Source organism: Anomalospiza imberbis, chromosome 12, assembly GCF_031753505.1.
Source record: "Anomalospiza imberbis isolate Cuckoo-Finch-1a 21T00152 chromosome 12, ASM3175350v1, whole genome shotgun sequence".
NCBI lineage: Eukaryota > Metazoa > Chordata > Aves > Passeriformes > Viduidae > Anomalospiza > Anomalospiza imberbis.
Genome location: NC_089692.1, coordinates 9,975,690 through 9,997,959, shown reverse-complemented (window position 1 = coordinate 9,997,959; position 22,270 = coordinate 9,975,690).

Below are 22,270 nucleotides of genomic sequence, written 5' to 3'. Positions count from 1 at the left end.
ATCTTTTGGCTTCCCATGCACATGCCCATCTGTTCCCATGGCATTGTGCCTGCTCACAAGATGGTGTGCCAGCTTCACTAGACAATGATGCCAATCAAATAAGAGTTGCTGTAAGTGCTTTCTTTTCTAAAAGTAGCCCCTTTCAAGTGAAAGCAGTGCTATAATGGTGCCACTTGTCTCCTTTTTCCTGTTTACACCTGCTGACACTTATCCTCCAAGATAGTGCTGGAATAGTAAAAGAGAGGAAGAGATGCAACATGGGGCAGCTCAGGGTTGTCAGAAAATACAGAATCACCAGAGCAAATTCGAAAAGGCTTATTAAACATAGAGCACGCTGATCATATTGATCAGGGGGCAGATCCAAAAGAAGGCAGAAAACTGTAAAGAAGGGCTTGAGAATAAGTGTACTGCTGGCAAACAAACAAACAAACAAGCTTTTTATATGTGTTACTTGTGTGTGTGTATACACAGCTTTGCTACGATAACCTGTAAAGCTCAAAGGTGTAAATGTAGGTAAACCTCTTTATTCTGTTGTCTGTTAGTGACAAGTACCTGTTCAACTCACAAGAAACTGGGAACTAGACCTAGGAAAAACTCTGACATAAAAGTCAGATTGTTTGACAGTTTGTTATAAGATGTATAACCAGCTAGGACTGGAAAGAACCTTCGTTCTCCCATTTGTTATATAAGCCAAAATTAATTCAGTATTCCAAATCTGAACATATAATGCCACTTTCCATATTTTCTGCTTTCATTTGAAAGGCTATCAACCCTGAGAGAAGCAGTTTAGGCACAATGTAGAATATTTTGATATAGTCTGCAATGCTCTGAGAGGTGTCAGTATCCAGAAATTAATCTGAGAACAAAGCAATGATAAAGATTGATTTGAGGTAACAAATATTTTCTTAATTTTTGCCATTTAAAATGTTTATGGACTATAACTGGGTGTGTGTTAAGGTAGTTCTGAAAACTCTGATCAAATCATAACCATTTTTTAGTGTATCATCTAATTGTTTCTTTCAGAATGCTTGCTCAGCTTGGTATTTTCCCCATGCCAAAATAGAGGTAGTAGCACCTTATTTTTAAATAGTGAAGTCAAGAGTTAATTACTGAATTTGCATGGCATATGGTAAGAAACTGTGAAGCAGTTCCTGAGGTGCACAAACCTTGCATTATTAATCCATGGAATTACTTGGGAAAAATTAATCTTAACAGAAATAAAGAATGACTCTCAGTGCTTACTTATGATGATCATCTTGATACTTGAAAACCCCTTAATAGCCCATTAGCAACCCATTATAGTGATCTTTCTGCTAAGGTGACCATCTCCTGTCATGACAGATGTGATTACACACAATACATCTCCAGGCTTTGGGATTGGTTTGCACTGATCCAGGATGCTCACATCCCAGTGGCAGACAGACAAGAAACTTGGGTTATTGTTTCTAAGAACAAGCTGGCCAGAAACAAAATAAAAGTTGACTAAAGGACAGCTAACTTTCCTTTACTGATGTAAAGCACAGCCTAGAGAAAAATATATTTTCACATTCTCAAATGTATGAATAAAACACTGAAACAGAAGAGTAGTGATTATTACCAATTAGCAGCAACTGAAGATACCAGTCTGTGCATGGGATTCTTGAAACTTTTGAAATTATTTTCATACATAGTTTTGTTTCCTAATGGAATATTGATGCTGCCAAACAAAATAGGAGAGGTATTCATACGGAAAAAGAGAGTATTTTAGGGTTGACAGACAGTAATAAAGGTCAAAGATTAAACAGTCACAGAAGATGAAGTGAGCTGCCTAAAGTGTCCAGAAAATTAAATATCAGATCTAGGAAAATAATCCGGTTTCTGAGATACAAACATGTGTCCTATCTGGGTCAAACCATTACCTTTGGAGGCCAATAGCTTGGACAATGTCTAATTAGCTAATATTTTGAAGAGATTGGACATGAATAAGCAGTTATAGGACCTAACACCTGTACAGACATAAAAAGGTAATAGTCCATGATCTTTTACCAGCTCTGTAAAGAGAATTACTAAATTTTACATTCCTAGGGGGAATTTATTTTGAGGGTTCCTGATATTATATAAACACACTCTTCATGGCTAAAGGTATTTCATGATGTGAGAGTCCTCTTTAGTAATAGAAAATACATAAATCTCTATTATATGAAAAAACCTGAAAGCCAGCTTTCAAATTTCCCTCTTCAGAGAACAATAAAAGTCAATCATTGACCCAGAAAAGCTCAAATAAAGCTTTACTTAAAATTTACAACCAAACAACTTACATCAAACATTTTCTGAGGGTGAGAGATGTGAGTGACTCGTTGGAAAATGAAATCTAGACTAACCCTTGGCCTTTGCTCTCTCACTCGGGCTGCTGCTACCTGCAGCTGTTCATTTGATGCAGCAGCATCTCCATTCTGCAGGAGAGTTGAATCCATTGCATACCAGCATTATTGGGACATGGGATTAACACACTGTAAACAAGATTTGTCTTATCACAACTTGTAGCAAGAGTCTGCTATGTAGAACTGTAAATTGTCATGAAGCTGTCTCCTTAATCCTTTCTGCATTCATTTTTATTAGATTTCTTACTGCTTCCTTCAATCATGTTTGCAGATTATTAAAAGTAGGAGTTTGGGGGAAAAGCAGTCTTTTGAGCTGTCAACTCTGACACTGCTGCACAGACAATGCATATAAATAAAACCCCTCCTAATGTTTGCTTTGGTATATTCTGCTGTAGTATCATGTGTAATTGTGCTGTTAGCTGCAAGTTCCCAGGTGAGACTGGAAGTGATTTTGTCTCCTTTATCACGACTTGATGACTTTTTTAATACTAAAGGAACACTTGTGTATTAGCATGTCAGGCTGGAAAAACTATCAGGTTGATACTGAAATCACTTTGGTTTGTTAAATTCTTATCTTCATTTCCATTTTAACACTTCAAATTTTCGGTGTTTGTCAGCAATAAAGCACCTTCAGCAATGAAAGTAATGGAAAGAACAAGGGAATTGTGTTCAAGCAGGGGAGGAAGGGGAGGCTTGTTCGCACAGAGATAAGGGAGAGATCCCTGGGGTACCACGCTATGGTCAGGGTTCTTCTGTGTGAAGCTTTGGGAAGCCCTGATTTGAGTCAAGAGAGGAAACAGCACACCTGTGTCTCTGGCCAGCCTCTCTTAAGTTCAGCACAGTCACCTGGGTTTATGTCTGTTTGCCAGAGCTGTTCATGACCTTGTAGGAGCTCTCCAGGCACTGCCCAGGGAGAGCACCCTTCCCTCATTGCACCCGTGCATTCCTCCTGCCCAGTGTTGCTAGTTTAGCCTTTCCATTAGTTTTTCAGGACAACGTGATAGTGCTCTCATTTCAATTTCTCTGCCGCTTCAGAATATTTGCTTTTTTGATCAGATGGCCCAAGTGCCTTCATAGTGCTCATTTCCCACAGCAGCTAGCTAACAAAACTCCTCCTATTCATTATAGTTCTTTTTCTTTCTAATTCCTGCATAGCTTCTTTAGAAAGTAACAGCACCTGCAGCCCCCCTGAAACCTGAAAAAAGAAGTATTTCTTCTTATTTGCTGTTTTCTAAATGGGTTTCCCATTCCTGATTCACAGCTGTCCTTTCTCTAGGGTAGAAGACCACCACTGTAAGCACCTTTTCCTGCTGTGACTCCTCAGGCTGCATTTCTTTTGAGCCCTGTCAAGGGACTTATATAAACCTCCTTATGCTGCAAGTAGTTAGAACATCTTTTATTGTTAGCTGTTAGGAGTAATGTTTCAAAACAAAACCTAATTAATCACAGAAGTGAGTAAAAGTGAATAATGAAATGGAGATAAAAAGTATAATTCACAAAAATGCCTAATTATTGTCAGTTCATTACAATTTTCAAAATCTCGTATGCATCTTAATTCACATGTGAAAGTTGGGAATGCAGCTCCTCCATCACTTAAATAGTTTGGGAAATGTGTACCAGTCCTTGTTTCTTCCACTGAATTTATTTTATGCTGAATACTTTATACACAGATGTCTGTCATAGAGCAGACTACCACAGTGTTGGATTATTAAGTATCAGCCCAATGTTATTCTGGGCTGATTGAAATGCTTGACATTGCCTGAGAAGGGGGAAAAGAGGGTTTCACTGTGCTTTGCAGGTGTATGTTTTATGGTAAATGATATTCACATGATTTACATTAATTTATGGGTGACTGAGTGTGTCTAATGGTGTCAGGATAATTACAGGGAAATGTTTTATGGTTTGCAAGGAGCAGAGCTCTGTTTTCCTTCATGACTGAGGCCTGGGTATGAGAAGATAAATGGCTCTGGTACCAGAACACATCTGATTAGACTCATTATACATGGCTTTACACATCTTTGAATTCTGGCTGACTTTGCAAAACTGAAAGAGCAGCATCATGTCTTGGGGTGCCCTCAAATAAGGAAACCTTTTGAAAGAGGCATCTTTACCTGCCCTGGGGAGTTTGAGCAACAAGAGAACCAGAGCTTGCTAGTTTCACTCAAAAGGACATTTCTCCAGTGGTATGATACCTTCACTTTTCCTTGGTGCTTGAGATAAAAATTTGCCTTACTGCCTGGCTAGTTCCAAGGAGGTTAGTACAGACTAAACCAGGCCTGTTCTCCCAGGAAATAGCAAACCTCAGGCAGAATTTTCCGCCAGGATTTGAGGCTGGTGCCATACTGGATGGAAGAGGCCAAGAGATGGGGCAGGAGCTGGAGCAGGATGTTTTCATGAGCCAGTTATCCCACAGATTTGTGCAACCTCGCAGAGATCTAGGACATAGATCCTGGAGAAAATGAAGAAGAGAACAAGCACAGATTTTTGTCATCCTCTTTCTGCCTGCCCTAGTGTGCGGCCCAGGCTTTAGCCCCAATCGCTCTGTGGTCAGATTTAGACAATGTGCCACAATGCCTTCTCAGTGAAACCACATGGAACACATTTGAGAAGCTAATCTTATCAGAAGCTGCTTTTTGAAATTCATGTAATAATTGAGCCATTTGCAAACTTCCCCACTGGTTTCTGTTTGCTGTTCCACTCAGGCGCACTGGGATGGATGCCCTGTGGGCAGGTTCATCTAGCATTAATTCTGCAGTTGAGCAAAGGGGAATTCAAGTAATAAGGCAAGGAGACAAGGGACTTAGGCTAAATCAAAAGTAGAAGTGCTGTGTATAGATGTTAAAAAGGGAAACGCCGTGGTCTTCAGGGTGGAAGTGAAAGGAATGAAAGGACTCAGTGGCAAAACAAATATCAGTGGGAAAGTCTGACTTCATCTGATTGCAGTAGTGTTAATGCCAAATGTTCCCAAGACTCAATGCCAGTTAACAAAAAATAAAAATAATAATTTAAAAAAATAAAATCACACTCACTAAATGAAAAAATAAGTTCTTGTTTTCCCCCTATTTTCTTTTCATGTGTACAGTATAGGGACTAGTCCTGTCACATTTTTGCCTTTTTTCCCCACAGCAAGTGAAGTCCAGAAGTATATTTTCTCATTAAAGTAAGATCAGTGTGTGCAGCAGGTTCTTGTTGTGTTTCTGAATCTGCCATGGCCCTGCAGGGTGATTCAGATTAGCAGTTTTCCTGCACTTACATGCTTTGCAAAGCAGGTTGAGAGCTGTGGGTGTGAGGTACTAGAGACCAATCATGTAATGTGGTGAGCCATATCCAGAGGGCTTTCTTCTGTGCCAAGTCCCTGGTAGGTCCTGTTCTCTCATGTACACCAAGGAATCACAAGAAAAACTGGGTAGTTTTTACTCTCATCTCTCCTAATCCTTGGTGTCATTCCTCAAGCAGTCTGCACATCTACTGGCACAATGCATTGTTTAACATTTACCTCTTTTGTGTTTATATAATCATTATCTTGGCTTTCAGTAGAAGTTTATGCCAGTGCTCTGCTCATTTGGAAACTATTTTTTTCATTTCATTTTTCTTCTAAAATAATTTATTTTGAAAATGAAATCCATATTTTGTATTTCCTGGCTTTCTTTTTTTTTTAACTCTGCCCTGGAATATACATGCTCCTTCCTAGTATATTTGTGTTTTACTTTCTGTAATCTGGGAAGAAATTTGGAATAGTATGCATTCCTCCAAGTTTTTTCTTTTAAGTTTTTGCTTGGATTTGTTCTTTTCTTATCATGCCTGAAATGTGGCAATAAGCACTTTTCATAAGAATTTCAAAGAACACCACCTATGACTCAATAATATTATTTTCTATTCCTCAGCCTTTTCAAACTGTAGGGTTTAAGTTTTCATGCTGGAACTTAAATGTTTTTAATTAAAAGTAAGATATCAAATGTTTTTGAACCTGCTTCTTTAGTTCACTGATATTATTGGTGAGGGAAGGGCTTTGCTTCCAAAAAAGCCCTTGTCTCACCCTAAGTAAAATTGCTCATAGCAATCTTAAATGTGAACTACAAACTAATAGAGTTTCTCTGTAGCAACTGCTGTCTTTCCAGTGTATAAGCTGCATTCTGAGATTTGAATATGTAAAATGACTAGGTCAGGCTGTCTTGAGGATATAAAAATTATTGGATGAAGTAAAATTTTGCCTGAAATTAAATTTGCAGAAAATCAAATATCTGTTGTTTAGTTCTAAGCAGATGTTGAAAAGGTTTTCCTGGATGCCATCCTTCGTGATAGTATGTATTTTGATCTGAAGCCAAGTAAAAAATCTGGATGCTAGTCTGGATCTGGAAATTTTCTTTAAATAAGCATATTAGTTAAGTATGTAAATCTGCTTATCATCACTTAAGGAACGTTGCCAGAGTAAGAAACATCTGGAGCTCGATATCAGCTAACTTATTAATTCACATTTTTAGTATGTTGCATCCAGAGTATTGTAGGATTCTGTTATCGCAATTGCTTAAGTCAGCTTTATCTTAAAGGCAATTAGCTGTAAGTTCTGTTGTTTACATTTAGACTCATACGAAATCCACGGAGTGTAGTTTTATAGGCCTACTCACTCAGCTTCCCAGAGCTGCTCAGAAATAGAGCAATGCACACTGTGGTACAAGTAACTCAGAGCTAAAGTAATCATGGCTTTAAACACCAGTGCTTGCTTTCATGGGAAACAGATTCTGGACATAATTGTTACTGGTTAGCATTTTGAGCTACATGATCTGCTTTCTTTATCTGAACTCACCACAGTCTAATTCCAAGAAATGATTATTTGACCCGTTCTTGGTAAGAACATAAGTACAGATGTCAATAAAACCATGAACCTTACTCAGTTTTATGACTACATTTCCCCCGAAGCTCAAAAAAGATTCTCAGCTTTTAAATTTACAGCAAACCATTTGTATAATTTTTAGCATTTTCAAAACTAATGGACGCTGGGTGTTTTATAGAGTATTTCTGCTAGCTTAGGTGATAGGTTGTATTAACCCATGAGAGGTACCTTGCAGTTATTGAAGTGAGAATGGCTAATGACTGTCCCTTTATACGTGAAAGGTCTAGAAAATAAAGGAAGCATGTAGTTTAAGGAAATATTGTTTATTGGTGGTGAGAAAGTAGTATAAATCTCTACACAAAAAAAACCCAAACAACATTTTGAAGCTAAGTCAAAACCTTAGAACTGCACAAGCAAGATGGAATGTGCAATTCTAAATAATTATAGTGGAGTCTGCCTAGTTCACATACTCTTTAGCTATGCAGTTAAGGTGACTCAAAAAAAGTGCACATAATTGTGAAACTTAGCTAGCAACACGCACTTTAAGCATATAAATGGATATAAATACCCCTTTGTTTCTTTTTTTCCAGTGCAATTTAATGATAATGGTACTATTAAATTAGAATTCTGCAGACCTGATGGAATTCAGAAAATGCACCAGCTCCAATTAATATTCTAAACAGATCCAGCCCTTTCTAGGAACTTGGTAGCAGTCTAAGGTAATTCAGGTTTGTGTATCTTAAAATTAAAGATTGTCTTAGCTGCATCCTCCTGCAAGAGGATATTTATGTTTTGCATTTACTCCACAGGAGTCAGGCCCAAACCAAAGCATTCTGTGAATTAATTTTTCTCAAGTACTGTTCATTGCAGTCACAGTCCCTTAGCTGTGGATCAAAAGTGTTGGTCTTGTGTCCTTGAGCAGATTAGGTAACAATTTATGACTGCATACTGCTTGATGTGGCATCTGCTGATGAATTTAAATGCAGCCTTACAGACAGACCATAATGATCAGTATTACTACTTTTAATAATTTGATTAGATGTAATGGCTTTGGAGCAAGGATTGCTTCTCTGTTGTTTGTACTTGTCATTGTGGAAGGGAATACTGATTCAGAGTCTGATTTCCTTGGTGCTGCCATAAAATGAAAGCTACATAACAATATTCATAGTCATTTGGAAATATAAGGCAGATGGGACCTTCAGCTTATAAAGATGATTTTCTCTCTTGTTCTTGCTGTTGCTCTGACTATACAAAGTTACATTAGGGGGTAAAGATTTCAGTTTTTGATATATAAAAGGAAAACTAAAGTATCTTACTGCGATTCCCTGAAATAATTTTAATATTAACTAAGCAAACAAAGCCCGTGTGTATGATCTTCTGTTACCGTTTAAATTCTCATTATGTTTCAGGGTTTTAATAACCACAATGTACCTACTGTGTGAGTTAAGCTGTTCCAAATATTTTTCCTGACTCAAATCAATTAAGAATATTGTGTTTCATTGTGTACTTATAAATACAGCTAGAGTCTCCCTCTAGAGAGTGTATGCAATAGAAGAGACAATTTTTGGAGGACAAGAAATTACTAGCATAGTGTTGAAAAAGTGTTTCCTCCATGAAACATAGAAAATATAATCATTTTTATTATATACAGTAATTATACATTGCATTACTCAGCTTGTTGTGTACCTACTTGTTTTATGTCCTTATACTAAGTTATGTTTCTATATAATAGATTCTAATTTTCTACTGGTCAAGATAAGAAAACAACACAGGGAGTATAATAATAATAATATATATAAACTAAAAATAATATTTTATCATACAACAACGTTTCCATTCACTTATTTTTTAAAGGAATCTCAGTTTTGGGCTGAGAGAAACCTATCTTGTGTTATTTCAAAGTCTTTTTCACATGCATTTCAGCATTGGAAAGAGCAGTGGAGTCAAAGTAATCTTCATAGTGACTTGAATATATCCAGGCAGAAGATATTTAACAGGAGCATTACTGCTATTTTCTGTTGCGATTTTATTTAATTAATATCAGTTCATCTGTGCACAGATGACATACTGGGTTGGGTTCATAAGAGTCTGTGAATCCATTAACTTCAGGTGAGACACGGCAATAATCACAAGCTGAAACTTGTTCTCTGAATTGGATTACACTCATGTGTAGGCTTATTTCTACCTATGCTAGTTTGGGCCCTTTCCTCTGTCTTTTGTGTTCTCTTTCTTAAAAAAAAGTGAAAAATCTTACCCAGATTGTAGGGGAAATCTTCTATATACAATGTAAATAAACATCTGAAAAGAAAGAAATCTGTGATATAGTTCATGTCTGTTCATCTTTGAGTGAAAGACAAGAATTGAATGCTGCTGTCCTTGCTTTTTTGTTCTTCTGGAAGAAGCATAGTAGAAGGTGAGTCATGAGTATGCTACAGGAAACATGCAGCTCAGTAGTGCATTCTGTTTGGCTTACTGAAATTGTACTGTTAGGAAAATCCCTTTGCATTGGCAGAGAAAGCTCTAAGAATACTTTTCCAGCCCCTAAATGATCAACTGTGTGAGTGTAAATGATCACCAGTGTAGCTTTTAGGCTGAGAAGTTGTGACGTAGGTGTTCAAATGACTTCCATGGAGCACTCAAAAGACAATCCTTCTAATGTCATTAGGGGTTACAGATTATTTGCTGAATGAAAATGAAAACACTTTCACTTACAAAGAACACAGAATTTCATCACATTCATATACCTTGAATGAGCCATTGAAAAGAAAGATATTTACTGGAATTCAGAAAGAATTTTCTTGAGTTCTTACAGCGATAATATGTCCCCTTTCTCTGATGCGTCACTCAGCAGGTGTCAGCACTGAAAATGTGGGCCTAAAATTTTCACATGGACTTTTCTCCATTATACTATTATTTTTTAAGAACAATAAATAATGTTTTTTTGTCGAATCCAAAGAAGAAATTTGTTTTGACTGTAGAATGTGATTCTGGAGAGGAACAGCATGTATTAGCCAGTGAATCATACTTTTCAAACAAAAAGCAGCATACAAGAAAAGATCAAGGTTTATTATGCCTCACTTACTATAAAAGAAAAATGTAATGGCAGATGCAATGTTAGCAAATTCATGGTGCTCTGTTCACTTTTCCACAGCAGATGAATGACTGTAATTGATGGACTGGTCAGACAGACTAAAACAAAATAACATTTGTCTTTGACATATCAAGGATTCACCTGCTTTCTTTTTAGAGAAAAACATGAAAGCTGGAATGAAGTTTTATTGGAAGTGATGCACTTTCATTGTCAGTAACAGGCAAATGAGTAGTGGAGTGACAGAAGGTAAGCTCTATGTTCATATTTAATATTTTATTGCTAAAAGGCATGGATTTTTTCTGAGTAATTCAAAATTCTAAGAGCAAGATTGAGCAGGACCCAGTGTTTAGCAACAAGTGAGGAGGCCAAATGGTTTTTCAAAATTTAGTGTGTGGAACTTAACTGCTCAGTATACCTCAGAGTGTGCACTATGGACTCAGCAGTATGGAAAATAACCAGAAAGTCCTCCTTCTACCATATTTTCTCCTTCTTACTGGTTTGTATTTTTCTTTATGATATATCTGATGACTCCTGTTTTTTTTTTGAGGGGTATTCATCAATATGGTTAAAATATTCTGGAAAGCCAAAGGTTATCTTTGTACCTTAGGGGAGAAGAGCCCATTGACATTGGTAGACAAGATCTTTTGTCCATTTGCCTCCTTCCCATCCCATTTTTTGTCCCTTAAAACTATGTGAAACAAGCAGAAGATATGATTAGTGATTTTATAAATATAATTTTGTCTAAAAAAATTCCAGTTCAAAGAAGGACTTGCAGAAAAAAAACCCCCACTATTCTAGTCAATACTTATTCTTCTCCCCCCAAAAAATTAGAGTGCTTCAAAAAAAGAAAGGACAAGGTTTTGTTTGCTGCCATGCTATCTAAAGTGCATGGCCTTTGCAATAAAGAAATCCAGTATATAAAACAAATTTTCCAATGAAAGCTGAATAAACAGTATTGTGTTTAATTTGCAAACTATTAAATTTGTGATAATGCTATTTAAACACTATGGTTCTGTACTGTACTTATCTGATATAATTCTTTCTTTGCATATGACCATGTCCTTTCAATATGCGTTGTCACATCTTTGATAAAATGGAGTTGAGAGTCATGACAAAACCAGGAACATCTGGGAAACGAGAGCAGAAAAGCTGAGTGTCAGATAGCAATCAATGGATCACTTAGGGCAATTATGCTTAGGAAATGAAGGTAGTGCAGATGATGTAATTTGCACATGATCAGGCTGGTGAAGGGAGTCAACCCTGCTCCCCTTAGGCTGTTATGGAGATGCCTGTGCAGATGTCTGTCCTGGAAATGCCACAGTTCAGGAGGAGCTGTCAGCTCCCTGAGGAACCGCCCACTTCAGATGCGGCAGAACAGGGCAAATGCCCCCTGGCAGTGCCATCCATTAGGACAATCTGTGTAAGCCCCACTCTAAAGAAATGAGCGAACGGGAACAGAACAAAACATGAATTGTAAAGCACAGAGAAGTTCTCCTTCCAGTCAGTTTAAGCTTCCTGGCTCAGTCCACTCTTGACACCTCTCCAGTGACACATCACTTACACTCTTTTACCAGGTCTGTCCTTTCCCATTTGTCCAAGTGTTTTGGCTTTTTTTGTCATTTCAACTTAGCCCATTTTCCTTCTCTACATTTTCTAGTGCAATTAGTTGTGTGATTTTGCTGCCTTCCTTTTCACATCATGTCAACTTATCACTTGTCTATATTTCTCTTGCCTCAGCTGGGCACATTTCTCTTATGCAACAATTCAGCTTTAAGCTTCCCCTCCTCTTAGTGCTGCCCCCATTATTATTTATTAATGCTTTGCACAAGTCTTCACCAAGAACTTTGACTTATCTTAAAGACTTTCAATAATTAAGCCCCACAATAAGCCTATAAAGGATGCAATTATATTATCTATTTACCAGATGGCTAACCAGGAACAGACAGAAGTTAGCTAAATTGCCCTGGGTTAAAAGTTGGGGAAAGACAGCACTGGGAATAGAATCCAGTGTTAGTTGAGTTTCTCTGCCAAAAGCTTGTAGTACTACAAAGTGTGTATACCAGCTGTTGGGGAATCACTGTGCTGGCCCAGAATTGTCCTGCTCTAGCTAAGAGCTTAAGATCTATTATTGAATAGGTTTTCAAACTCAGTCTTTGCCCTTTTCTTTCCTAAGGGGACAACAGAAACATCTGAACTTGTAAACTTAAAATGAAACTCTGCTGATGTTTTCCCGTCCGTTCTGTAGTAGTTCTGTAACTGAGTGAGGTCTATGCATAGCTGGATTTTTTTAAAAGTATGTGTATTATCAAGAAAACACTCTGAAAAAGAGAAAGTCATTGTTTGTCTGTCTATCAATCTATCTGTCTGTCACAGTGCGAGCCAGTCAGACAGCCTGCCCATAGCACCAAAAAGCCATGCTGGATTTTTTATCTGTGCGACCAACCATCTGGACTACATACTGAATTCTCTGCCACCATTAAACAGAGGAATCACACTTTGTAAATAGTGAGTTTAGGAATTTTTTTCCAGAGCTACTAATTTGGTGAGGCTGGCAAATTCTAACCAGTCCTTGTAAGTTTAGGTCTTGATGTCCATGTTCATCCTACTGTCATGTGTATGATCTTTGATATGTAGAACATTGAACAGAATAAAACTTATCGACCATTCCAGATGCAGGGTTTGCAGTGTATTTATGAAAGCATTGACATGGTGCTCTAACAATTTTTGTGAAGTATTTAAGGATCATTTTAAGTCTTTGGGATAATTTTAAGTGTTACAGTGGAAACTGATAGTCCTTTCACGATCTTTTCACTGATCTTGAAATCTCATTTTAAACTAGACATGCCTAATTTTCATGCTGGGAATTAATCTCTGAAGAACAGTCCTTATGATGGACAGAAGTACTGATTCTCTGCTGCAAGAGCTGCAGCCAAAGTGTGATCACTTCTAAAAGGTTGGTCCCGTCCCCTGTGGAGGGAGAGCTGTTGTGCAAAATATTGTCATTAAGTTGGAAACATGAAGAAATACCTTTTGGTCATTTTGCCTTGAACTACCTATGGATTCCTGGGAGCTTTCCCATGTGAATGGGGAAGGCAGCAATCTCCAGTTACTCTCAGTACATTTCCAGATCTTCAGGCACGTATACATTCCAGTGCCCAAGGTGATACCTTCCCGTTGGACTAGTTACAGTGTCTTGCATAAACTCACTGGAGTTGCAGAAGATCTTTAAGGGCCATTTGAGATTTTTGTCATGAGGAAGATTAAATGCTGAAATCTAGATGGCCTTTCTACTTTGGGGAGGAAAAAAAGCCCATCCATACAAAATTGTGCTCATTACTGAGGAAAATAAATTCTTGTCTGTCAAGCAAATGGCCAGGCTTTAGAAATGGTTAGACTTGCACATCAATTACTAGGGAAAAACAACACCTGTGTACACTAATTACTTATTTAATGGAAGGTTTTCAGATATAGGGTCAAATTTTCCACTTGCATCAGTTGTATGCCACAGAAATGTCATTTTTTTCAATGGAAAAACCCGCTGATTTACACTGGTAGGTGTTAGAGTAAATCAGTTGAATGGGGTATTATGGTGCACAATAGGAGTGTCATTTTAATAAACAACATCTTTAACTTTTAAATGTATGCTTTATATATTCTTACATGATTGATGTCCCTTTAAGTACTGTTTGAGTTAATTTGAGTGCAGTTTTGTTTAGTCTTTATCTCATGTTTGTTGACTTTTTACTCTCCTTGCTATGTCAAAAACATTTTGATGCTATAAATAAGAGCATGGATTAAATACATTCTTTGTGACAAGCAATGTGCAGTGCATTCACTTCTTTCTTCTAGAAGATAGATTATCTTTTTCATTATTTTGAATCTGCACTCTTCCAGTATTCTGAAGATCAGTAGAAGTACATTTAGACTCAGTTATGGAAAAATTATGTTTTTTATATATATATGTGTATATATATATATATGTATATACACATATATATATATTCTGCTTGTGACAGATGTATGCTTGCACCTGAAAATATCCACACATACAAACTACAGTTTTAAGAAGTTGCAGAAACCATGGCTGTGGGTTTATTTACTACAGGAGTAGTATATGATGCTGTGGTACAAGAGCTTGTGTTATGATGAGATTGCATATGATTCATAGGTTAAATCAATTCGATTTAAAGTATTCCCTCTGGCTAAAGAGGTGGGTGTGCAAAGGATCAGACTGGGGAGGTCATCATGCATCAGCTGTAGCTCCCTGTGTCCCGGCACTTGGGGAGTTGTGTCCTAATTCCCACCCCCACCAAGCATTCTGAAACATGTCTGATGTCCTGGCAGGTATCTTTATGGTTGTATGGATTGGGCCAAACCTCTTACAGGTGTAAGTTGACTTGAATGAAATTGTGTGTTTGTATTAAGGGAAAATTTCATGGATGGTGTGCACTGCACCCATGGCAAAGGGAGACTGATGGAGTACAGTACCAGTTCACTTAAATAAAAGTAAGAATCAGACAGGAGGAAACATCAAGAGCAGTTGGACATATGGTCTAGGTGCACACAGAAGACCAGACAATATCATTGTATATTTTCAAGTGGTATTTTTTTACCAAATATCACATTTAGCCAGTGATCTGCAGGAAGGAGTAAGACAGGAAGAGTCTTTCCTTGTGTAACTGTCCTAGGGCTCAAAAAGCCCAGTGACTGAAGTCTAGTCTCATCTCAGGCAATTCTATTTGATATTTGTCTTCATTATTGAGCATGCTTCATATTCTCTTCCTCGGCTCACTGAAGCTTCATTGCTTCATTTTGTGTATCAGGAAGCCGGACAAAGCTCAACTGGCAGCAGGATTTAGACTTTTATTAAGTCAGATAGAAATCATCTCACTCAGTAATCTGGAAAGATGGTGAGAAGTCGTGAGTTTGGCAGGATGGTCTTTTTTAATTACTGCAGATTTCTGATCTACATTTCCCTGCAGTTTAGCATATTGTTGTGAACTTGCAATGTGAGTGTCAAACTCCCCTCTAGTGGTTGGTACACAGAGAATAAACATTGATTTAGCTTGATGACATGTATTTAACTCTGGACAGAAAAAGATGACAATTCATATGAGATTCTGATGGTTGTACATAGTGAAATTTATTTATTTGTCTTTCTTCCTCTTTTAATGATTTAGTTACTTCACATGTTGAAATACTGTAATTAAAACATGATTCATTGTCAAAGCAAACAAACAAACAAAAACAAACAAAAAGAATGATGGCATTATACTCTGCAAAATGCGAATGTGCCACCTATTGGTGATGCCTCTGCACTTCTTGATTGCTCTCCAGCAGGTCAGTGGCAATGTCACCACGAACAATGCCAGTTGTCCCATACCACACAAAAGGGCTACGCACAGCTCTGTGCCTGTTTGTATTAATGCAGTACTAGTGCTGCAATAATATAAAAGCAAGAATTGAGCAGTAAGTGTGAAATAAAGAACTGAGTGTTAAAAATGTGCAAAGAATAGAGTGACTCATTAAGTGTCATTATGATTAAAGAGTTCCATTTCTTGCTAACAGAGTTCTCAGCAGCAGATTGTGAAACCAGAAATACACTCTGCAAGGCAGAAGTTTTTTGCTATGTGTGAAGAGGAAAGATATGGTGAACTTGTATGTTTCTCAGCCATCTGAGCTGTAAATTTGCACCTCTACAATCCTCTCAGAGAATCTGTTAATAACTTTTTGGAAGCTATTCTGCTTGAATCCTATAAGGCAGTAAGATTGGATCCTGCCTGCACAGGGTCCATGCATGGAAAGGAAGAAGCCTCGGGACATCTGACACTGTAAACTCTGTTGTGAAAGTTTTGTTTCCCACTTTTCAAAAGCAGCCTTCATTCATCCTTTATGCATATTCAGAATTGTATTTCTGTTGAATAAATATTTCCTACAGGTGCCTCTGTTCTTCAGTAAGAGCCAGTGATTAAACCCGTCTATGCAGAAGTGGAAACTGTATTTTAAATATGTGGTCCTTCTAATTTGATTTTTCTTATAGTTTATATAGCAGTTACCAATTGTCCCACTCTCCAAGATAGTATTCAATCACTGCTTATGTTACAGTACCACCTCTACTTCTTTTCATTTAGTAGAAAAAAAAAAAAATCAATGTTATTAGTTTTCTCAGTCTAAAACCAGCAAAACCGGTATTTAGTAAAACATTTTGAAATGCATTTTTGCTCATAATCTTGCTAGTTCTTTATAGCATAGTTTTGGTGATGTTTTGGTGCAGTTTTTGTGCTTTGTCTTTTTTTTTTTTTTTCTCTTTTTTGTTAGTGGCACAGCTTAGTGAAAGGACTGGCTGCAATAAGCTAAGCACTGGTGTGTGACATTAAATGTACACACTAGAATGTAAGATGTCATTGAAAACAAAACCAGTTCTGGAGAGATAAGGCAATAGTGAGAGCTAGCATACAGCAAGCACAATTAAAGTACACCACAGTGTAATATTTGACTAATCATCTAAAAATATTGATTTTCCTTAAACTTGAGATTTGTCAGAATCACTAAACAATCCAGCAGCCTAGAAAAAAGTCAGAATGAAGAATCAAAAAAACACATTTGAAAATATGGGGTATGTTGTTATACCCATAAAGATTGTAGAGCAATAGCTGTGTCAGGTCCACTAAAAAATAATATGCTTTCCGCTTATGTCTTAATGTAAGAGCTTCTTTTGGAGCAGATGTTCTGGGAGTGCTCCCTCCCTCCTGCAATGACAGAAGCATAGCAATGCTCCTAGAGAGGTTTACCTTTCAGAGCTGACAAGTGTTAAAAGAAAATGGGGGGTGCGAACAGGTTTATAATCTACATCACAGATATGTGGGAAAGGGTTTTAAAATACACTGTGTAAGGAAGAGGAGAAAAATCAGACACATTAAATAAAATCTATATAAATAGTAACAGTGAAGTCATATAATGATCTTTAGCAAAATAAGCCCCACTAAAGCAGGCCATGAGCAGTGAGAGCTGCTATTTCTTATGGGATGCAGTGATAAAGAAATTACATACTTATTTGAGAGGAACATAAATAAAGATTAATAGGTTAATGAGTTATTTTCCTTTCATTACTATACTATTGTACTTTATTATAATTGCTTTGCACTCATTTAATTAAATTTGAACTAGGGCCAACACAAGATAATTTGTTTTCCCTGTACTAAACAATGAGTATGCAGATTGGAAGTACTGAAGCAGTAATCAGCCCTCTGTTTGCAACACTTTTCTACTCTGAGTAGACATTATAATTGATAATTTGATTGTTGCAGCACTCTGTGCAATATATTTTAAAGCAACATTAACATAATGGAAATTATGTTGTGTGCCTAATCCAAGCTTTTCACTGTGTAAGTGTATGAATCCCATTCTGTAATGAATTAGGGCACTATCCACCAAACATGCCTACAACCTTTGCAAGCCACATTTTGGAACAGAGCTATCTCCTTCTAGTCTCCAGTCAATGTCTTCCCTATCAAGTTATATCACTGAAGTTGTACACAAAAAGAGCTAAAATAGCTAAGCTAAGCATTTCAATGAAGCTTGATTTGTTCTGAAATAAAACTTTCATTAAAACTAAGTAGGTATTTTATAGTCCCTGTATAATTTTTGCATTATTTCCAAGGAAGGTGTTTATCCTGTCCATTAGATTTTATCTTTTCATTGTCTCTTTCCACCTTCTGAGAACCCCACTAGCAAAACAATGATGTGACTAAGAAGCTGAGGTAGGACTTTTCAATGCCTGTAATATAAACAAAAGCTACCTCATTACATTTTTATTTATATTGAACTTAGGAAACAAAGCTTTTTTTTTTTTTTTTTATTTTTTTTATTTTCTTCAAGAATGAGAGGAAAGACTGAGGTTCTGTTTGATCTTTTCTTGATCCCAATCACATGCCCACCATGCAGTTTTAATGCATTGCTTCCTGTTGTCCACAATCCCTGCAGAGGAGTTGGTGTCTGCATGTCCTGACCTGATGAAGTCCTGAGCGTGGTGGACAGTCCTGAGCACTTGTGTGCCACCTCAGCAGTCACCAAGGTTACCTTGCCTTTCAAGTTTGGGTCGTGAAAAAGAAGTATAAAAACAAAGTGAGGTGGACTCTGCCAACTTTAACTTTATTTGTTTTCTGTCAAAATAAGAGTGGTTTTGCTTGCGTAAATATTTGAGTCACCTCATTTAATATTTGCCTGAAGTGTCTCTATACTAGAAAGGTGAGTTGTGGGTTTGTAAAATAAGTTCAACTTGTTTGAGAAAAGTGTTGTAGAGGAGAGTATTTCACTTACTGTCTTTTAGAACTGAGCTTGCAAAGTCTCCTATGGTCTTCCTTATGCAGGGAATCCTACTGAAAATAATCCTGATTAGTATTTTAGAGAAGTCATGATGAGCTTAACTGTGCTGCTCACTGGAGAGCAGTGCTAATGAGTGTGGAGTGGCCCAGGTTGCCTGCACAGACTTCTTTTGTTCTCCACCATGTTTCCAAAGGAAGTTTTTGAAGGAGATAGGAAGCCTGACTGGCAGGCTTGACTTCCCTTTTTTCTCTTCTGGTGTGTAATTCCATTTCCTTTTGCTGACAATTCTTTAACATCATTATAAAGCCTAATATATTAGGAGAGATGCCACTATAATACTCCTGGAGCTGAAAGAAAATTAGAAGTACAGGAGAAATGAATGGTATTACAGATATTTAAAAAGGTGTCAGAGAGTGCTCCCTGCACCCCCACCCAGCTCTAAAACCACTGATCCTCTGAGAGTTTCTCTCTGTCTGTCACTGTGGTCTGACACTACGTGCTTCCACTTTCATTGTTTTGGGATTTCTGCGGCTTTCCAGCCATGTAACAGCACCTCGGCGAATCTGGCCCCAGATAGTTTCTCTCTTACAACCTAGTTTTCACTAAATAGGTCCCCAAGATCTGTTTGGGGTGCAGAAGTAATGAAGTGGACTTTGTGTGCATGGAAGGAGATGGAGCTGGCTGCCCATGGTGAGGCCCTGTGTTGGGAAGGAGCTGGGACTGCAGATCCCTGCTGGAAAAAGGGTGTAGGGCAGTTCCTCTCAGCTTCATTCAGAGCCTGTAGGAGGTTTCTTTCCTGCACTTAGTAGCACAAAGACAGAAGCCTTTTGTAACTTGTCTACTGTGAGGCCTAACCAAAGTCCCCCGAGTCTTAATAAAGGTTGCAGTCATCCTCAGTGTGCTCAGTTTTGCAATAAAGGTTGGTGCATTCCAATAACTTCTGAGTTTTCCAGAGACAGGCTTTGCCTGAGCAAAGAGACACGGGATCCATGACAGACAGGGCATCATTTAGTGTTCATATCAAGGAGTGGTGGGATTTTTCCACACCACCTTAGAATCTGTTACGGTGGATTATGCCTTCAGAAAAACTAATTTATAATGTCTCAAGTAGAAAGTGGATCATAAGTGCTCTGTCTTTTTATACAAAGCCACTGCTGTCAGCCCATAAGGCAAATCCAGGGAGGCTTCTGTTTTCCATTTACTGTACTTTCCAATTGATTGGTCAGTGGTGTGTATCCTTTTTCAGTTTCTTTATTCCCTCTCTTTCAGACTTGGGATATCATTGCCTGAAATCCTTAGGGTAACATTATAGATTTCTTTTTATTTCACACAGAGACCTTTAAACATACAACATGCCTGAATCGCCCCTCCATCTAGCTTTAAATCAGTCTGGGTGTGTAACTCAAATCACAGATTGAATGCTATAATATTGCTTCTTTACACAATTTAAAAGCTTGGACTAAAAAGGGAACAACCCTTTTTGTAGGTGTGCATAATAAATTTAGCATGACTAGAGATGTAAGAATGGGAGAATATTTTGGTATGAGGTGTTTTAACTAGGTTAAAAGCTGAGCTAGGTTCATAGTGAAATAGAAAAGTGCAAGAAGAAAGAAAAGCTCTGAAAAGCATGAGGGGATCATGGAAGGGTATGGATGGAAAATAAAATAGGAGATTTTCAAAGCTGAAGTTTTGCAACTAGAGAATTCTACCAGCCATCCGGTGTGGATATTTATTTGGGATAATAAAATAGCAGTTGAGACTGTTGAAATGCATATATCAATCATCTGTAAGACAAAGCAGGTGGGAAAGATTGAAAGATTACAGAACAAAGGGGAAAGTGTAAGTAAAAGGAAGAAAATAAAAGAAATCTGTGTGAAGGCTAAGATAAATAAGGGATTTTCTGAATACACAAGAAATGAGGTCACTGGAGAATGCAGCTGAGTTTGAGACATTGCAAAGGTAACCTACCTTTGGTTGAGAAAAATATATTTTTCAGATATTAAATTCTTTAAGTCAGTTTTCTCAATGAAGATAACAAAGGAGAGACACTGAAACAGAAAAAGGAGTTAATATGGACTCTGAATACTGACAAAAATTAGCACTTTAAAAATCAACCCAGAATTCTGGGAGAAACTGAAACACTCAGGAGGAGACATGAACATGCTGACCATGTTATCAGAAATAGTGCCTGGCTAGAAATGCCTGAAGAATTGAAGTGTGGTCCTGGATGGTGAGTTCTTACCAGATTTTAAGTCATGATGTACAGTTTGGATAGTCTGTGATTACAAGAAAATAGTTCTGTACACAGTAGTTTCTATTATCCTTGTGTTCTGCGGACTTTTTTCAAGTTTGCAGTAGGTAGAAGGGCACCACCAAAATGAGACCAAGGTGAGGTTGATGTGGAGGAGCAGTGGTGAGAGGCCACATCCTCACTCTGAGTCAGGCTATTTAAACACAGTGAACTCTACTTAGAAGAATAGAAAGAGCATGAGGCAGATGGGAGAATGGGAGATGTATAACATGCTTTCAAAGATAGCCCTGAGCAATGGAGAGCAGTAAGACTAAAGAATTCTCAGCAGCAAAACAAAACAAAAAAAAAAACAAAAAAAAAGGAGAAGTAAAAAAAAAAAATCAGTTCATCAAGGTGTGAAATACAAATACAGAGGCTTCATGTAGCCTGATACTGGTGAGGCATGACAGTAACATCATAATGCTCAAAAGACCAGTTTTAATTATCTTTTAAAAAAGTTATTGTACAATTGGAAAAGGTTCAAAACCAATGCTAGTTTGGTACAAGGGCAGAGAGACCTTAGTTATTTGTTAGAGAAAGCAGGTCTATAGAACAGAGGAAATTAGGAGGTCATCTCATTGAGTCAGAGATAATTCTGAAGGGAATAGGCAGGATAAATGCTACCAGGTTAGTTGAACTCTTTTGAGATGCAAGAACAAAGGAGATGGACTAAGAGAAATCAATGACCACTGTATTTATTTGGAATTCCTTACACAAATCGGGAGCAATTGTATATATAGAATATTTCACTAATGGCAGCAAGAGGAAGAAACAATTGAAAAAATAATGTAAAGGGTTAGTGTATCTAAAGTTTAAAAATCATAGATATTTAACATTAGCATTTACAATGAGCTCTTTTCTTTGCAAATAATTAAATATAACCTTTTTGCAAGGCAGCTCTATTGCAATAAATAATAAAATAAGGCTGAAAACCTTCAAAATATACATTTTAATTTAGAGGTGGTTATATCTCTGATAATTGGAAATTTTCCTGCAGTGATTCCCCACCAACACAAGTAAATTGTGTGTTAAAAGAGGGAGTAAACACTACTTTAGTATATATACTTCTATGTCTACCATTTATCCTGTTTGAAAACAAATACAGCAGAAGGGATTGTGTCATCAGAGGAGTTACTTGATTTTTGGTTTTGGTTGGGTTTGTATTTGTCTTTTTTTTTTTTCTTTAATTAATTTAAATTTACATCTGTGCAGAAGAGTACACAAATGCACACACCACACACACACACACATATATTTTTGTATATATATACATATACACACACACACACACATATATTTTTGTATATATATACATATACACACACACACACACATTTTATATATATATATATATATATATATATGTATATGGT